Genomic DNA, 17,711 nt, shown 5'->3' with positions numbered 1-17,711 from the left:
GATGGAGCAGACATATAATCTAACGAAGATAAGTGCACAACATGCACGGATACTGAAATTAATTCTTCTTGCACGACTATTAATAGCTGTCTTATAAGCACGGATCACAAAATACAGATGTGAGACACAGTGATCGGGGCAATACAGATCGATACAGATCGTACAGATACTGACGACCCTGATGTCTGGAAGTACGTGAAAGCAAATAATTTCACTTATCCATGAAGTCCATGAAAGAACCAGATAATCCAAATAATGGACGAGGAGCTCGCTCGTCAGAAGCAAAGAAAGAGAGCGTGACGGTGAAAAATATTGTGTCTGAAGGGCTTGTGGATGTTATATAACGTCTTGCAGGTGCACATAACCTCTGAATGTGGCAACAACAGCAACAACAAGGATCGAAAAACAGATCGACTACGGCATATAATTTGCATACATTTTTAATTGCACATTAGTCATTGTGTATATTTATTATAAAGTATCAGTATCCTAGGGCATGGTAGAAATACTGCGCCGGCATTGTGTAATCCATCCATATCCGCTCGTGACCCAGTGGACCGATCTTCACCAAAATTGGTATGTATAGTATGCTGCTGAAGGCCAGCAGAACACCATAATTTTTAGTTTTCAGTTAGTTGTATTAAGACGATCGTGGGCTCGATAACTCGTGAGGTGAGCGCGACACTGCTACCACATAATACGGGTCTAACATGATGTATGTTAACAGACCCTGGGAAATATAATATAGGTTGAAAATATATATATGCATTATGATCAGTCAAAGAAATCACACCTCTTTCTATTCAATCAAGCTTGGACTGGTTATATTGTTGGGTTGGGTTGTCGCATCAGACCATTGCGCACGTACCTGTTCCGGCAGAGCTTGGTGAGAATTGCTTAGGCTAGGTTAGGTTTGCGCAGTAGACTACTGCGCATCCACCACAAGTTTGGACTCGTTATATTGTTGGGTTGGGTTGTCGCATCAAACCACTTGTTTGGGCAGAGCTTCGTTAGATTGGCTAAGGTTAGGTTAGGTTTGCGCAGTGGGGTATTACGCATACACGTGCTCATTGAAGTAGGTCAGTGTTATATCAGGGTAGGACATGTTAATTGGCCCATCAACCCGAGTTTATTAGAGGACAATTTTTTCATTATTATTATTCATATTTATTATATTTTGGTATGTTCTCAAAATTATTGAATCTACGAAATATTTAAAATCTCGGATACATTCAAAACTTTACTTTTTTTAAATCGTAAATTTGCGAATTATTAATATTTCTGAACACCACAGACTCTATGAAAATTTTGGAATGTTTTTCTTTTTCTGTCATAAATTGTCTAATTTATTATGTTTAGTAAAACGTGTCCAGTAACTTGTGCCACTGAACACCCAGGATAACCAAGTCACCTCACGTGTGTCTGCATTTAACAAGGTCCACCTGAAAGATTTGGTTGTATTCACATAACAGGTTGATGATAATCACGACTGCCACATATTGGCAAATTTGCTGAGTATACTGTTAACTGTTAGTGTTAAAACAAGAAATCAGCCCTGTAAGTAACACATCCTTATAGTGTTGGAGGCACAGGAATGAAAATAAATAGTGGCTTTATAATCAGGGTTTTGCTGTGTGTCAGTCACATGTGGCACTTTAAAAAAGATCTTAGTTACACCAAAGCAATTCTTCACTGCAAGTGTTTCAAAGTGTGAGCATTTAAAGACTTCATGCTTCGGCATGACAATGCCTACACACCTTTTTCTCTGAAGTCATGTATAACAAACCGTTTCTACATCACTCTCCAAATGATGGAGGTACCAGCTGATGGGATATTATTTCAGGGGAGCAGTGGAGGTTCAAGTGGTTTTGAAGATTGCATTGCATTTCATACATGGTGGCAATTGGCAGATGGAGGAAGATATTTTGAAGGCTGTGTCAAAAGACTTCTTAGTGCAACCAAATTTGAGATATGGCTCCTGTGCCAGACCTTTCTGAAGATATCATGTAAACCTAGAATTTGTATCTGGTTCTACAAGTGTCACTTAAATGATTCTGTAAAGCATGGAAAAAAATCGAGGCTATGTGTTTTATTGCTTAGCTTCTAATTGGTACAGTAACATATACAAGAGAAAAGCATTTGCATTAACTCCAACACAATAACTGGAAAATCAACAGGTAGATAATATAACAGGGGAAATAATATCAGATCACACAATAACTGACACAAAAGTCATATTTCTCAGGAATGTTTTGCCCAAGGAAAATGCATCATAATGCTTGTCCATAGGCACACAATAAGATTCAATCCTAAAAATGAACACTCTGCCCAAGGGCAATAAAGATGATGATGATGATGATTATAATAATAATAAAGGTAATACAAAAGGGACTGAACTTTAAAACATGTTAGACCCTAAAACTTATATATTCAAAAGGAGTGGAAAAATGTATATATAAACCAATCAACATTTAGATTTGTTCTCTTTTAAAATCATTAGATCCACCAAACCAACTTTGAGTTATTGTCACAAACTCCTCAAGGCTACACAAGTTTGGTCTATTAACAAGCAAGACGACGAGTAACATGCATTGTATATGGTGAGTCTCCTGTCATAAAAATGTGATCCTCCAGGAGCCTTGTTGTACAGCCAAGGACTACACAGAACATAGTATTGTACAGATTTGTCAGTAACACTGATATAAAAATCTAAACATATATCAATCATTATACATAACATTTATCACGTTTTAAACTCATCGGAATCCTCAGGTCTTTATTCCAAAAATAACTCATTTATTTACCTGTTCTTCTTGACTGACATTAAAGATCAGCATTTTGCAGACTCAAAATGAATATATTAAATTTAAATTAATGATCTCACACTGTAAAATCATAAGCTTTGAAGAAGTTCATTCATAGTGTTGTAACAAGGGTGGCAAACTGCTGGAATCTTGGTTACACTGCAGATTAAGGCAAATGTTCATACATTTGAAATGAATTATCACGAAATAATCGTATGCAATAAACAGACTGTTATGATAAAAGGTTATCAACTATCAGAATAAATACTTCCTGTTCCATCTACAATATAAAAATATATCTAAGAAAAATACCTTTCGTTTAACAGGACTCTTAAAAAATTAATTTCATTCATAAAAAACTGGAAGTATGCCATTATAGTGGCACATAAAAATATAAGACAGCTTGAACACAAGGTGCCATGACAACATATGTATTCAGATTTTGAACTAAGGGTACAAGTTATTTTCAGTATAATACATAATATATAGGAAGCCCACTATCTAATACATGGAATTTTGACAAATATATTCCATATTTCTTACAAATATTGGAGCCTTTCACTTCTGAATGCCCTCTGAGATTTTTCACACTATAATCTCTCCACAACATAACAAATATAGTTTTTCATAAACATAAACAGCAATGAATATTTTGAAACAATTTATTTTACATGAATTAGAGGTGTCCTTAGTGATGGTAATATATGTAAACAAAGTTGAGCTGTGGCAGTCGGTAGAGAGGTATAAATGGTGTGCAGCAACAGTTCTTCACACAGTGGCTGTACACTTCAGTGCATCTACTGCCTCTGAGTGCTTGAACAATGGGTTCAAATTCCACCCAGGGCATGGATTATGTCCACATTTTTTATGTTTGCATTGTCCTGTGTAGGCAGAGACTTTGCAATGGACCAATCCACATCCAAGGAGTCCTATCAAATATCTATAATGGATTCAAAGTTTCAAAAGATAATTCTGAATTTGAATAGATGGGAATACCTAATCTGCAAAGGCTAGGTACAAAGAATTACAATCCTTTATCCAACAATTTAAGTAGCAGTAAATTTAGTATATTCATTATGGGTTATATTACTATGCTACTTAAGACTATGTAGACCATAGAGCATCAATTCATGAGATGACTGATGAACTGGGAAAGATATGGAAGGTAGCAGTCACTGAAGTACTATCCTGGCATTTGACAGGAGGGAGTGGGAAAAACCATTAAAAAAATCCCACTCGGTACAGCCAATGTTTTGGTCAAGATCTGCCAACTGCTGAGATCCATACTTAACTCATATTGGTTAGTCTACAGTCACAAGCAAGATATTTGAAAGTAACTAAAATAAAATAGCATAATTTTTATTTTTGTAGTTTATTCTATGCAAAAATGACTGACATATTGCAGTTTCTATGGTAGACAGTACAGTGATTGTAGCAATTTGAAATTTAAATCACTTCCTTGTTTCTTTCAGTTCTGGAAAATGACTACAGATGTAAGAGCTGTTTTCAAAAGACTACTTTTCAATGAAAGTACTGAATGTACTGAATTAACCTTCGTATGACTGAAAATCTCATTATAAATTTAGTTCCTGTAATATTAACAATTTTTGTTCTTTAACTCCTCTAAGAGCTGTCTTCCTGAGAAAGGTGACTCGAAGTTACTCTTTTGCCAAAATATCAAACCATAAAAGAGACAAGGGGGTAACGTTTCATACAATTTCAGTCTTTTGGGAACATATTACCACAAGAAAAAACATCTCTAAATACTTATTTAATAAAAAGATGGGTTGACTTTGGCAATTAAGAGGGGGAAAAAGTTCAAAATTACTGTTGCAGATCTCTATCTTGGTCATGAGCTTGCTTACTGAACTGCCACAACTCATAAATATAAGTGAGAAGAAACAAGAAATGCAGGTTCAGAATCATGAATCATTCTTCTACATGTAAGAAGCAAAACATTTGCTTTAAAATAACAACATCCAAGATTCCAAGAGAGAGAGAGAGAGAGAGAAGAAACTGCCCAAAGGCCTATATTATCAACATCTTCATCATATAAGGTACATGTTATACCACTTGAGACTTTGGAAGGGACAGAAAGAGAAAAGGAAAAGGCACAAGTGAACTAATGTACAGTAAGAGCATGTCAGAACAAATGCGATGATTATTTTGGGAACTGTCTATTGTCCTAAAGTTTCTGCGAACACAACAGCTTAGAAACTGGATCTATTTCCATTATCAGGTATAAGGGAGGGAAGTTCCTATTCAGTTAGGCCTGCTGAAAGAAGCGATGTGCTCAGGACTTAGCTGTTTCTAATAGGCCTAACTGAGTACAAATATTTCTCCCCTCGATAACAAAAACAGGATTTTCAAAATGTTGTGTTTGAAAAAGCTCAAGATCATAGTGTGTCCAAAATAATAATAATATTTATTGTAACATACTAAAGTCAGAAACCTTTAGAGCACATTAAGGACATATCCATACTAACACACAGAAAACAGAAGCTACATAGATATAGCACAAAGAATAACTTCTTTATTAGACATTTTTCATGAACAGTACAAAATGAGTGGAAGAAATAAGAGCAGCATAACCTGTACTTCAACCAGAGTTTCGAGTTTTTAAAAATGTGCTAAATGTCTAATATACTGTGTACCATCTTCTATCACATTTCTGTACATGGCAAGTAAAAAGTGTAATGTTTGTATATTTACTTTTAATGTCTCTAGTACTTCTTAGAGGAAGGGAAATGAGAGAAGCTTTGAGATGGAATTCCTAAGTTCATGGATACTGGTTGCTGTTGGAACAAACAGACTTCACATAATCTCTTGTCACACATTTAAACACTGCCAATCAACTTTCCTCTAAGAGCCAGAAACTTTACTCAAAAGAATTAATTTATATGCTAAGAAAATGAGATTGGACCGAGACGATGGAAATTAAAAGTGAGGTATATGAGTTATAAAATATTTGTGGGTGGAATCTAAAACATCTGTGAAAGAGTACAAATTATGAAGTTCCTCTGTATGAATTTTTTTCCAACCTCCTGCTACTTTCTCCCCCCTAGGCTGATATTCTCCTCTCTTCATAAACAAGCCTATGATTTCAGTGCCCTACTGTTCTTATGTTTATCCCAGCCACCATGCTCTAGCCTACTGACTACTTCAGATTTTGAAAAACGGATGTCTACAAGACAACAGAAGTCATTCAGAAGTCATATTTTGTATTTTTTAGCTAAGTTACCTTTTGTAAGGAAAGAAAGTAGGTTTATAAGATCACCATGCTCTGTGCTTGTGTGCCTTTTTCTCACATTTGTAAGTTCTGAAGCAGTTAACCAATTATCACAGAATTTTGTATGACTGTTATAACATTATACTGTTTAGTATCCTACATTCAGTAACAACAGCATGGGAAGTGCATTAAATCTGTGAGATGGGACTGACACTAAGTCCAGTGACATGTAAGAGCTAACAAAAATGTGCACCTTTGCTAACAGTCTTTTTGTTGACAGTAAGGTAACAAGATGGCAAACATTTTCTTTAGCTTTCAGTTTGATGGCACTAACTAATGAATAATGAAAGCTAGGAACTCAAATTTGGTACAGAGAAAGATCATAAACATGCCTAAAGGTAAAATCGTAATGTCATCTGTGGGCATAATTGATTAAGCACGGCATCATTATGACATATGGAGGAGTGTAGATGAGGTGACCGTTAACTTCACGCCCCTACTACTTTACACCCAGGGAAACAGCCTCAGAACTGGTCTGGATGTAATTAAGAAAAGTCTCTTGCCTCTGCCAAGAATTGAATCCTGATTCCTCATTTGTTCTGTCCATAGCCTTGTCACTATACTGACTTTACTATCCCAGATCCACATAAACATACCTACACATTACTTATAAAATACTGTCTGTAAGTAAAGAATTATAAACGTAGCGATAATGTGAAAATTTGAGGTTATATTCAGTAAATTTAGCATCTGAACTTCACTAATATGTTCTTCAAAAAATAAAATAAGAATGATGATGATGATAATGATAATATATCTCTAGGACTAGAAATCTACAGAACAGGAGAGGCTTTATCAGGTCTGCTGGGAATGCCTTCTTTAAAGATTGAAGCTGTTATTCTGAAACCCAGGGGTTCTCAAATTCTGTGATATGGCAAACCCCTAAAGCAATACATATACATTTACATTCCATCATCCAGTGTCTGTTGGTCAATGAAACTGAAACTCTATTGATTGTTGCAGGTTCCTATCAAGCTCTATGGCAATGGTTCACAACCTTTGTGAGACTGCGGCCCAGTAATTTCTTTTTTTATAAGAAGTGGTCGAGAAACACTGCTCTAGAGTAATAACAGGAACCTAAATAACTTTACAGCACCTCTCTATCTAGAGTAAGATATAAATTGTTCTTAAACAGTTACAAAAATCTGTGAAATATTTTTCTGGTGTTGGGCTACATTTTCAAAAAGCATCTATATTAAATCTTACTGAGATAGACTTGAAAGGATTCTTACAATGGTGTATACTGTANAGACTAGCTCTTTCTAACGGGCCCAACTGAGTAGGTTTATCCTTCCCTACCCACCTGAAGACGGAGACAGATCCAGTCTCCGAAACGTCGTGGTCTTTTGTCTTTTACTTACTAGACGATGGATGAAGTCCAAAATAAGCCAAAAGAAGTAAATCTTACTGACCTTCCAAAACTGTGCATGCATGGAGCTATATTTCAATTTTTTTTTAAACTTGGCAACTGTCCTTAAAGTGGGCATGACCTCCTCCCCACTCCTCCACAGGAGGACCACAGTTTCAGAAATCATGCTGTAACCCCTTTATCATTAGAGCATGAAGTATCTTCATGGTACTTTATATACTTTATTAAAAGCATAATGATTTTTTGGTTGTCTGAGGAAGACATTTTAGTTTAATGACCATTTCAATATTTCAACTTAATAAGCACATCAATATTTGTGCTGAGTGAATGTGGTACAGCAATGTCCAGGTTTATTTGACATCAACAAATATAGCAAACATAGACAAATAGCTTCTATAATGAACAATGTCTAATCAAGAAGTTTCCCATTAACAGAAGCAGACATGTATCCTTAGTTTCATAAATAAGATGAAGCATGGTTTTAAACACATGTTCATGAACATGAGGAATGTGTACCATTACAGTGGGTTACAATTAGAGGACTCATACTTAATTTATGAACCTATTACATTAAACCTACAGGAGAGGGATGTGATGGACAGAATGTGGACTCAAGAAAGAGGACATTAAACAGAGAACTCTGACAGAAAAGTCAGCTTCTTCCATATGAGAAGGAAAAATGTATGTATGGTGCTCACAGGACTTCTTTGTTAAGTTATATTATATCAGTGCTTTTGTTTTCGAATGGATATCACTTTTATCTTCAGTCTACTATGATGATTTAATCTTTGCCATAGGAAAGTTGTATGCATTTTACCAAACACATTTTCTGATGGTCATATTTTGTATGAAATTGCATCATATGACAAGAGTAGAAATGTTATATTACAAGTAAATATTACTGAATAACTTTGCTTCTCTAAATAACAACAGAATTAATATACGTAATGAACACAGAAACAATTCATGGCATGATTCATTACATAAAAGTTGAAATGTAGTCTAGAGTTCTTCTCTTCTTTGATAAATTTTGATTCTGTAAATTTATTGCATGAGTTGCACTAACATTAACAGACAACAGTGAAAATATAGTTCATATGGTAAAGGTTAAAAAACTTAAATATCCTCTATTTTATAATACAATAATGATGGAACAAGTTAGGTATACACAAAAATAAACAATATATTATTTTATAATATTGTTTTTAAAATTTATGGCAACTGATATTTACATTATAATTGTGATGCTTTGCTAACAAAACATGTTTAAAGTGACTACTGCAATACATGGTTTGCGTTTTGCCCGTTACCCTTCATTCCCTGAAACTGAGAGATAACAATTAGAATGATGCTTTTACCATCATATATACAGTCCCTTTACTCCTTCATTTGTAAACAGCAATTTTATTCGTTGAAAATCAGAAGTACATATCAATACATATTTTAAATTACATGATAAGTTTTTGTTAAGTTTTTTATGTACTAAATAATGTGATGTCAGAGCAACAGTAATATGCAGTATTCCAAATAAATTTTCAGCCTCTTCAGTAATGTTACAGGAACAAAAGTACTGACCATTACACAGGTATTCATATGGAAGGAAAACTACTTCACAGGTACTCAGCAAATGAACAATTTTCTAATAAAACCACTGTACTTACTATGATTTCATAATCAGTTCTTCAAGCAAAGTCACTAACATCTGAATAAATTCTGCAACTACACAAACTGTAAAATATCTGTTGGAGTTTATTTATACTTCTTTCCTGATTGCATCTGGAACATTTTAATGCCCTTCTAAGGAACTAACTGAAGAAGTAGTTAAGTGTACTTTGAACAAGACAATACAATTGCAAGCATCATAAAGACATTCATTCATGCAGAATCTTGAATGGATAAGCAGAAGATGGTGGCCATCATGTTCCTTAGATTTGAATATATGTAATTTTTATTTCTGGGGAAATTTAAAACAGAAAGTTCATTAAAACAATGCACACATTTGGAGGCCTTAGAATGGAAGTAATGAAAAATTAAGTTTAGTTGTCACGTCATTTGCGGGGGGAAGGACTATACCACAGTTTGTTTCATCAGTGTCAAAGAAGTTTTCAAATGTTGGAGAGTACAATTTTCCAAAGCTGTTCCAAAAGCATATGTAAAATCTGTAACAAAATGTCAGATATGAGATTCTCACAGTAGTGACTATGAACAGTACCATCTCTTATGATACAACAACATGTAGTCCAGTAGATGTTCACCACTGTTTCAGAGGAACATACTGCCTCCATCTTCAGAGTTAGAGAGTAAAGCTTTGTTTGGTGTACTTTTAGACTTTGAAGATCTAGGCAGATGTTCCTCTGGAATGTCAGTGAACTACTGGACTACACAATATCACATCCATGAAGATAGTATTCCTCACTGCAACAAAATTTTCATTCAGAAATAAATCTGAACCTCACACTTGTAGTGGAATACTTTTATCTTTTCACAGGATCACCTATGCAATGGTCATTACTTTCCATATCCTGAATTACCAGCAATGTGTATCTATGTAACAACTGCAATCTTTAACTCAGTATGCAGTACCATGACAAGAAACATGTTTTAAAACTGCAACTGAGTTTTATCTTTCCTCAATAACAGAAAACTCTTAATACAGTGTATAATAAAAAAATAAACACATTATCTATTTACTTCAGTGTGAATCCACCACAACAAAACTGTTTATTATTTCAATTAAATTTGTTCTTTATTTGTGTCATTCAGTAGTTTTGTGGATAAGTTTGATTCTTCCACATTTCTTAAGAGAAATTTAATTTTCCTATTTCTCTGTGCTATACTTTGTGACTATTTTTTGAGCAAAATTAAGTCAGATGTTTGCATTTACAATTAAGCACCGCATAGACAAAACACCAAGCAATGTACATAGTTTTGGCATGAAAAAATAAAATGATATTATAAGAACAATGGCTGTTGATGGAACATACACATTTAAAAATGTATTTACAAATATACTATAAAAGAAACATAATGAGCATTGAACTCAAACTATGTAATCTTTCTTGTGTAACTGCAAAATCAGGGCCTCTGAAATTGAAGCTGATGTTTCCAATAACACTACCTTAAATACACAGTTTCAGTGACCTCTGACTTCTTGAGTATTCAAATGAACGAGAAAAATATACATCAACATTATTCCCTATCAGAAGAAGTTTAAATAATTTCTTCAGATTGCACATGCCATTTATACATCATTAACAAGTCACAGTGAGAGCATATGAAGGTTGTGATAACATGAGAAGCCCATGATCCAAAACATACCAATTCCACAATTATAAAGAGAAGTTCTTCATTAGAGACTTCGGTGACAAATTCCATGAGAATAAAGAATACAATTTTTACAATCAACGCAACAGTACTTTATTATTTATTTATTTATATAGCCCGCACTATATGTTTCAACATCAAATGGGTCATCTTCAGGTGCTGCAAGTTTCTCACATACCATTACTGAACTATAACGCTAACATTCTCATTTTTATAAATGGTTCATACAAGTTAGTTCCTATTAAATCCACAAACTAGACAAATCTAGACTAGACATTGGTTAAAATTAACAATAAAATAAAATAAGAATAAAAATGGTACATGTGGTAAACTTGTATAAACAACAATAGGTTAAAACTAATTTAACAACTGGATGATCCAAAATCCACAATTTGATATTTAAAGAATGATTTTAAAATGCTCTTTCAAAACATTATAAGCTGTGAGTAGTTTCGTGTTTGTTACTGCAGTAGACCACGAATAGGCTTCGTCAGATTTCTTCTGCTGTTTGCTGCATTGACTCGCCATGTTAGAATCGTAATGTAACCATTTTCCTAGAGAATATATCCCTCTTCTTTCATGTTGTCAGGAGCCAATGGTTAATGTGTGCTATTCATGTTATGCGGTTCATTGCAGTGTGGGATTCATACTGCAGTAAGCCGTTTCATTAAATGTACGATTTTTATTCTTATTTTATTGTATTTTATTGTTAATTTTAACCAATGTCTAGTCTGATTTATCTAGTTGGTGGACTGAATAGGAACTTGTACGAACTATTTATAAAAATGGGAATGTTATCGTCACAGATTGGTAATGGTATGTGAGAAACTTGCAGCACCTGAAGATGACCCGTTTGAGAATGAAACACGTAGTGCAGGCTAAATAAATAAATAAATAATAAAGTAATAAAATAAATAATAGTAAATCATACATGTGTTAATGGTAAAAATTGTATATGATCATAACAAACACAAATTGTAATTACAATTTGTAAACAGGCAAAAATCTATTTTCATTAACTTCAGCCAAATAAAATTTTCAAGTTGTTGCTAGAACTGAAATATTGGATGATTGATTTCAAATGGTTAGCCAACAGCACACCTCCCCAGCTCTATAACACACAAAGAATTGGTAGGTTATGAAAATGAACACCTCAAATAGGCCGATATCTTTCAAGACACAAACACATCCCTCTTACCATTGGGACAGAAAAAAAAACCCAGTAGAGGGATGTTTCAGAAAGTCACAATTTATGGTATTCTAAGTTGCTGTGGAGATATAAATGTTCTCCTCAACAAAATACCATTACTACTACTGCAAACAGTCTATACTAAAATATAACAACAATAACATTACCAACAAGAAACAACAATGAAGTAACGAGAATGTGCCCATCACAATCTCACTCAACATTTAGCCTAGTAATTCATCACACTCGAGCTGAGTACTATCAAGGTATGTATCATGTCTAGTTTGTATAGACCTGTACAGAAGTCACACACTTTCTGATGACAAAACCAAACTTCTGACCACAAAGTAGAGGGAAAAAAGGTGTTATATATTCCATACTAAAAATATGCAATACATCAATCTACATGTGACTGTTTTGCAAGAATGCTACTAATTTATTTTTAACAAAAGAGTTTTATTAAAAAAGAGAAAGTTCCAATTCTGTGTACCATAGCATATAGCCAGAAAAAAGGGCTGAAATAAGATTAATAATTACATAAATAATACTTTTCACACAGAGATGGCAGGATAATATCAAAATGTAAACCTATAATGAGGATAAGAACCGGCATGAAATTTCATGTTCCATCACAGAAGAACATAGTTTTGAACAGTTCAGTCTCCACTGGCTTCTTTTCTCAGTCCTTGTTTGTTACAAACATATTCTAGTAAACGAGTATTCACAGCTGTGTCATTCACCCATTCTTGAATTAACATGTGAAGAAAAATAGAGAGAGAAATCATACATGTGATATGGTATTCATATTACTTTTCCCATGGATAACATTTATTTCTTACTGTCTTCACTGAATGCTTATATACACAGCAAACAAGTATGGTGAACAGAATGGAACTTTAGAATGAACTTCACCCACAGCACTCTTTTAACTGCTCCCCCCACCTAAAAAAAAACCCAAAATAACAAGTTTCAATGTGTGTTACTGAATTTCAGGTAGCATTTCGAACAACCACAATACATATTCTTTATGAAGGTCTTTATACGTATTCAAGACTTCAATCTTAAATCATATTTTCATAATTTATATAACAATAACTTCAAACTTTAATTAGTTAATTATTAGTAAATGGTCATGTGGTTATAGTGTAAAACAAATATGGCAGAACCACTTCACATGGATTTCAAGATCAATAAACACAGATGTAGTCAAGACCATAAGCGTAATTTGGTGATTTTTCTCAACATGAATTATCCGTAATTAATAAATGAACAATGACTACTGTGTACCTGATCCAAAATTTGTATGACCAAGTTCAAATCCAGACAGTGATCCTATAAACAGCTGAACAACTGATTTTACATGTATTTACATCAAGTGGAAATGACTTCTGTGCAGATCACACAGCTAATATATTTGAATAACCTGAATATCAACCAAGATCTCTGGCATCGTGGAAATGTCTTGCTAGCTGCATCATGAGACCATAAGAAAGAAAAATATTTACATACATGTCACAAACAACACACAAGAGACACCCAAACACTTTTTTTTTGGGTTCATACACATAAACCACATCTACACTGAATCACTACTAATGTCTTCAGTTCTCAAAGATCCAATTATGTATGACACAATAATACTGAATCTAATTCCTAAACAGTTCACTGGCTAAGGCGAGAGTTTCTACAAAAAAATGCATGATAAAAGAACAAAGTTTTTTACTCTCCATGAATGTATTGTGTCTCTTGTATCATACGTAACTTGGTACTTTGGGTCTTTTTGTTTTATTAGAAAAGAAGAGGAAAACATGACACAGGTTCACATGGAAGATACAGTGTTCGTATACAATGGGCTTGGTTACATGACATGTAAAAGCATAAGGGACATTCATTATATAATATTTCACTATGAAAAGATCAGTCATTATTTTTGCACTACATTTTCTATTTCCATTGAGAATCATTAAAGGAGTTGCATACTTGACACAGCCTCTAAATAAGAAATGAGGTAACAAATTGTATTATCACAGATTCCAAAAAACTAACTTATGAGACTGACTGGTATGCTTGTTAGTCGATATGAAGCAGTGTAGCAAATTTATTTTAAATGTAATTGGAATCATATATAATTTATTTCATTAATATATGGTATTTTGTAGACATATCTTATACATAAACTGTACGAAGGGGAAAATGATGATGGTTGATGGTAAACTGCAGCAAAAATTAAAGCAAGCAACGAACTTCTCCAAGACAAAACATATCTATAACATGTTATTACTGAATATATTGCTATGCCTGATTGTGGACCTTAATGATTCACTCTGCTTATATCTGTATACAGCAGAAACCATAAAAAATGTATGCAAGGTGATAATGGCCATCACTTGGGCAGGTAAAAGAGAGGAGAGGGAGGATTTATATTGCATCTGTAACAGCAACATGAGGAGGAGGGCTACTTTGAACAGACAAATACAAATGCAATAAACAGTCAACATCATGAAGACAAAACATGAAGAAGGAATCACTGTTGGAAGGTTAGAACTAATGTATGAGATAAATAAAGAGGAGTGTGAGACAATACATGTGAGCATGAATGCAAAATACTAGTCACTGTTATTATCTAAGAGTTTTAGATTTTGGAGAGGTTAGGCTGTGGAAATGTCTGGCCCCTAACCTCAACATTAAGTACTTCCCGTTCTCTCCAGTTACATTCATACTATGCCCATATAAATACAGGCACACAAACACTAATCTACTATAATAATTGATTGTCTTCTTGATTAAAAATAAAAATAAAACACAACAAAGAACTTAGAATGAACCATAAAAAATTCCAGCCCTGAAAAAAATTCACTTGCGTGAACATCACAACAATATGTTGGATGATGTGTACTCATTCATACCAATACTTCAACACAATATTGCGATAAATAACCTAGTATCTGGGAACTGTCTCTTCTCCTGTAATGGCTGTTTCTTCACTGTGCAATAATGAAACATGAGGGAATAATATAAATTTTCATGTCGCAATACCGATACAAACTCTTTGACATCTTTGGTATGATATGACAATTCATAATTACAGAATATTATTTTGGCATCCTGACATTAAATCACTAAGTATATTCTTCTATAGAGGAAGTAACAAAGGAACATTTTACATTGAAGCTGAAGCAAATGTATATAGGTGCCGAACAGCAGCAAAAGCCACTAAAGTTGAAGCTATAGGAGCTCCAACCAGCTGTTCATCATATTCACGCCAAACAGCAATACTCTTATGAAGCTGTGATACTCTTCAACACTAGCAGTCGTTATAGTCATACCAATATTATGTTGGCTATTAACTATTGTCTGATGTATCTGATACACAACATTTTGGGAGTTAGCTCTACTCGTCTTCAGGCGACTGGCTGTCTTCGTACTGGCAGATTTCTTATTGCTGGGTCAGATACTGGACTGACGCAGGAATGGCTGCTGCTGTTACTGTTATAGCAACAACGTTGAAGATAAAAAAGAATTAAGAACTCTATCAGAATAATGAAACCCAATCAGCTGAGGACAGGAAAAGAGCCAATTTCCAAAACATTATGTATATTAAATGTACCTCACATAATGGATGATATTGAACATAATATTAGGACAATGAATCAACCATTGTCACAAACCTTTAAAGAACCATCAGGCTCCAAGATGCTATATGGATGTAACAAAAAAGAATAGGAAATATTTCACAAAAGCTGGAAGAAAACACACTTCTTAATTTTATAATGACACAATGAAAAATGGAACTGATATTATCCAAGTCATCAGATTTTCCACTGCTGATTATGTATAGCATCCCAATTATAAAAGAGGTAATTTAAGCCATGTATAAAAACATACACTGCATTCATAATCCAGCATCTTCAGCACACTGATATTAATAATACAATTATCTAGTAACATTCAAATATTTATAGCTACATTATAAAACTGAAATTAAACACACTGCCATTTGTTAATATATATTTCTAATGAGTGACTTCATGCAAAATTTAATATTCTGTAATATTAAAAATCAATTTAAGACAAAATTTTGAATACCAATCCAGGTTAAAATATTGGGCTGAATGACAACTAAACAGGGCTTCTTCAACTGAACTGAAAGATGGTTCCATAATTTGTCCTGTTTAGTTTAAGAAGGAACAGAATGCACATGATCAAAAACATGTCCCTGGGATGTCCCAGGAGGAATGTGCTGGACTTCGGGAGGGTGTTCCTTATGTTAAAGTATGCCGATATAACCCAAAACACCTATGTCCAAAGTTGAACAGTTACAGAGATAATGGCCAGAGAAGTGTGAAACTTTGACAGGTGTTACACATTTGTTGATTACCAAATACATATTAAAACTGGCAGGAATATGTGGTTTCTGTAATGTTAATAATGTACGTAACATCAAACTAAGTTGTGAGTGACATGAAGCCATTAAATTGAACTACAAAAAAACTCGCATGCCATGTCAAAGTTGTCGTTAAAAGAGTTCCAAGCACTATACATGACACATGAATGGCAAGCACTGACGTAACATTGCTGACTGCGTGTTCTGGTATGCGAGTGTATGGGGCTAACATGAGCTTTCATCACTACACTCAAGGACAAACATAGATAAGACTTGTCGGCTGACAGGTACAGTGCGTGGACCCGCCAGAAGACCACACTTTTCTGGGGCCATTATCTCCGTAACCGTTCAACTTTGGACATAGGTGTTTTGGGTTTTATCGGAATAGTTTAACATAAGGAACACCCTCCTGAAGTCTGGCACATTCTTCCTGGGACACCCTGTATATGGTACATAAGAGGAGAAATCTGAAGCCTCTCGTTCACAACTTTATTTCACCCTTTGCAACATATAAGGTTATGGTTTAGCTGATAAGTTATCACAATAGAAGCCATTCCATATTTGGATTAGGCATTTGTAGAAGGTTAGGTTAAAAAAAATTCTAACCTACAAAATCAAATCCAATAAAATAAATTAGAGAGAGAGAGAGAGAGAGACGTATCACATAGAATTGTATTTTGATTACCCTGATTGCATACTCTCCAAAGTAGAAAGCTCCTCTGTTACACCCTACATACACTATACAGTATGGATCAGTATACCTATCTAGTGATTGTCCTAACATGTACAGCAGATTCTTGGTATTTTGAGTTAGGTTGGAATGAGGCAAATGTTCATTTGAGGACTCACCTTCCAGAGTTGTTCCTCATGCAACCATTGGTGCTTCAACTTCATTTTTTCCTGCCACTTAAATAATGTTGACCACAGAGGTTTCAGCCATTTTAATATCAACCTGCAAACCCCACAAAGGTCTTGTCACCACTCATTCCACATGAAGGCTCTTCCCCATTATCCATACTTGGAAGTGAGGATACACAAAAATCTAAAACAATAAACAAACAATGCATATTAGGATTACTAGGTTTCTGGGCTGTCCACATATTCCAGTCTCATGTGAAAAGGCTGGGAGATGCTTACATAGCTGGGTCAAACAGAACGAGTTAATCACTGAATCATATCTTAGGAATTTAAAAGGTCAGAACTTTATCTTCCAAGATATGCTGCTTTATATGAATGTTAAAGATGGGGAAAAGAGAGAAGGAAAACAGTACAGCAAAATAAGTCTAAATAGTGGAATATCTGGTGGTATCAGAAAGTTCCCAGACTATTACTGCTGTAATTGCTCGGTGAAA

General features: G+C 34.3%; 1 protein-coding gene and 1 long non-coding RNA gene across 5 annotated transcripts in view; one reads left to right on the top strand and one right to left on the bottom strand.

Annotated features, from left to right (window-relative positions):
* Window positions 1-2: 2 nt before the first annotated feature.
* Window positions 3-10,622, top strand: LOC111869178. Of its 2 annotated transcripts, none has more exons than XR_002843624.2 (3): window positions 3-576; window positions 4,641-7,202; window positions 8,045-10,622. It is a non-coding gene; the product is annotated as an uncharacterized LOC111869178 (long non-coding RNA). The 2 variants fall into 2 exon arrangements; XR_002843623.2 differs by having other exon boundaries at window positions 18-576; window positions 1,844-7,202.
* A 6,172-nt stretch (window positions 10,623-16,794) lies between these two features.
* Window positions 16,795-17,711, bottom strand: part of LOC111869182 (1-phosphatidylinositol 4,5-bisphosphate phosphodiesterase classes I and II) — a 39,224-nt gene continuing 38,307 nt past the window's right edge. For all 3 annotated transcript variants that reach the window (XM_033753313.1, XM_023860465.2, XM_033753312.1), the window contains exon 22: window positions 16,795-17,401. The gene's annotated coding sequence lies outside the window, so the exon portion shown is untranslated. The remainder of the gene's footprint in view (window positions 17,402-17,711) is intronic.

The sequence above is a fragment of the Cryptotermes secundus genome, unplaced genomic scaffold (assembly GCF_002891405.2).
Source record: "Cryptotermes secundus unplaced genomic scaffold, Csec_1.0 scaffold1441, whole genome shotgun sequence".
In the NCBI taxonomy this organism is placed as follows: Eukaryota; Metazoa; Arthropoda; class Insecta; order Blattodea; family Kalotermitidae; genus Cryptotermes; species Cryptotermes secundus.
Note: the sequence above shows the minus strand (reverse complement) of the source record. Positions and strands in the feature narration are given on the sequence as shown.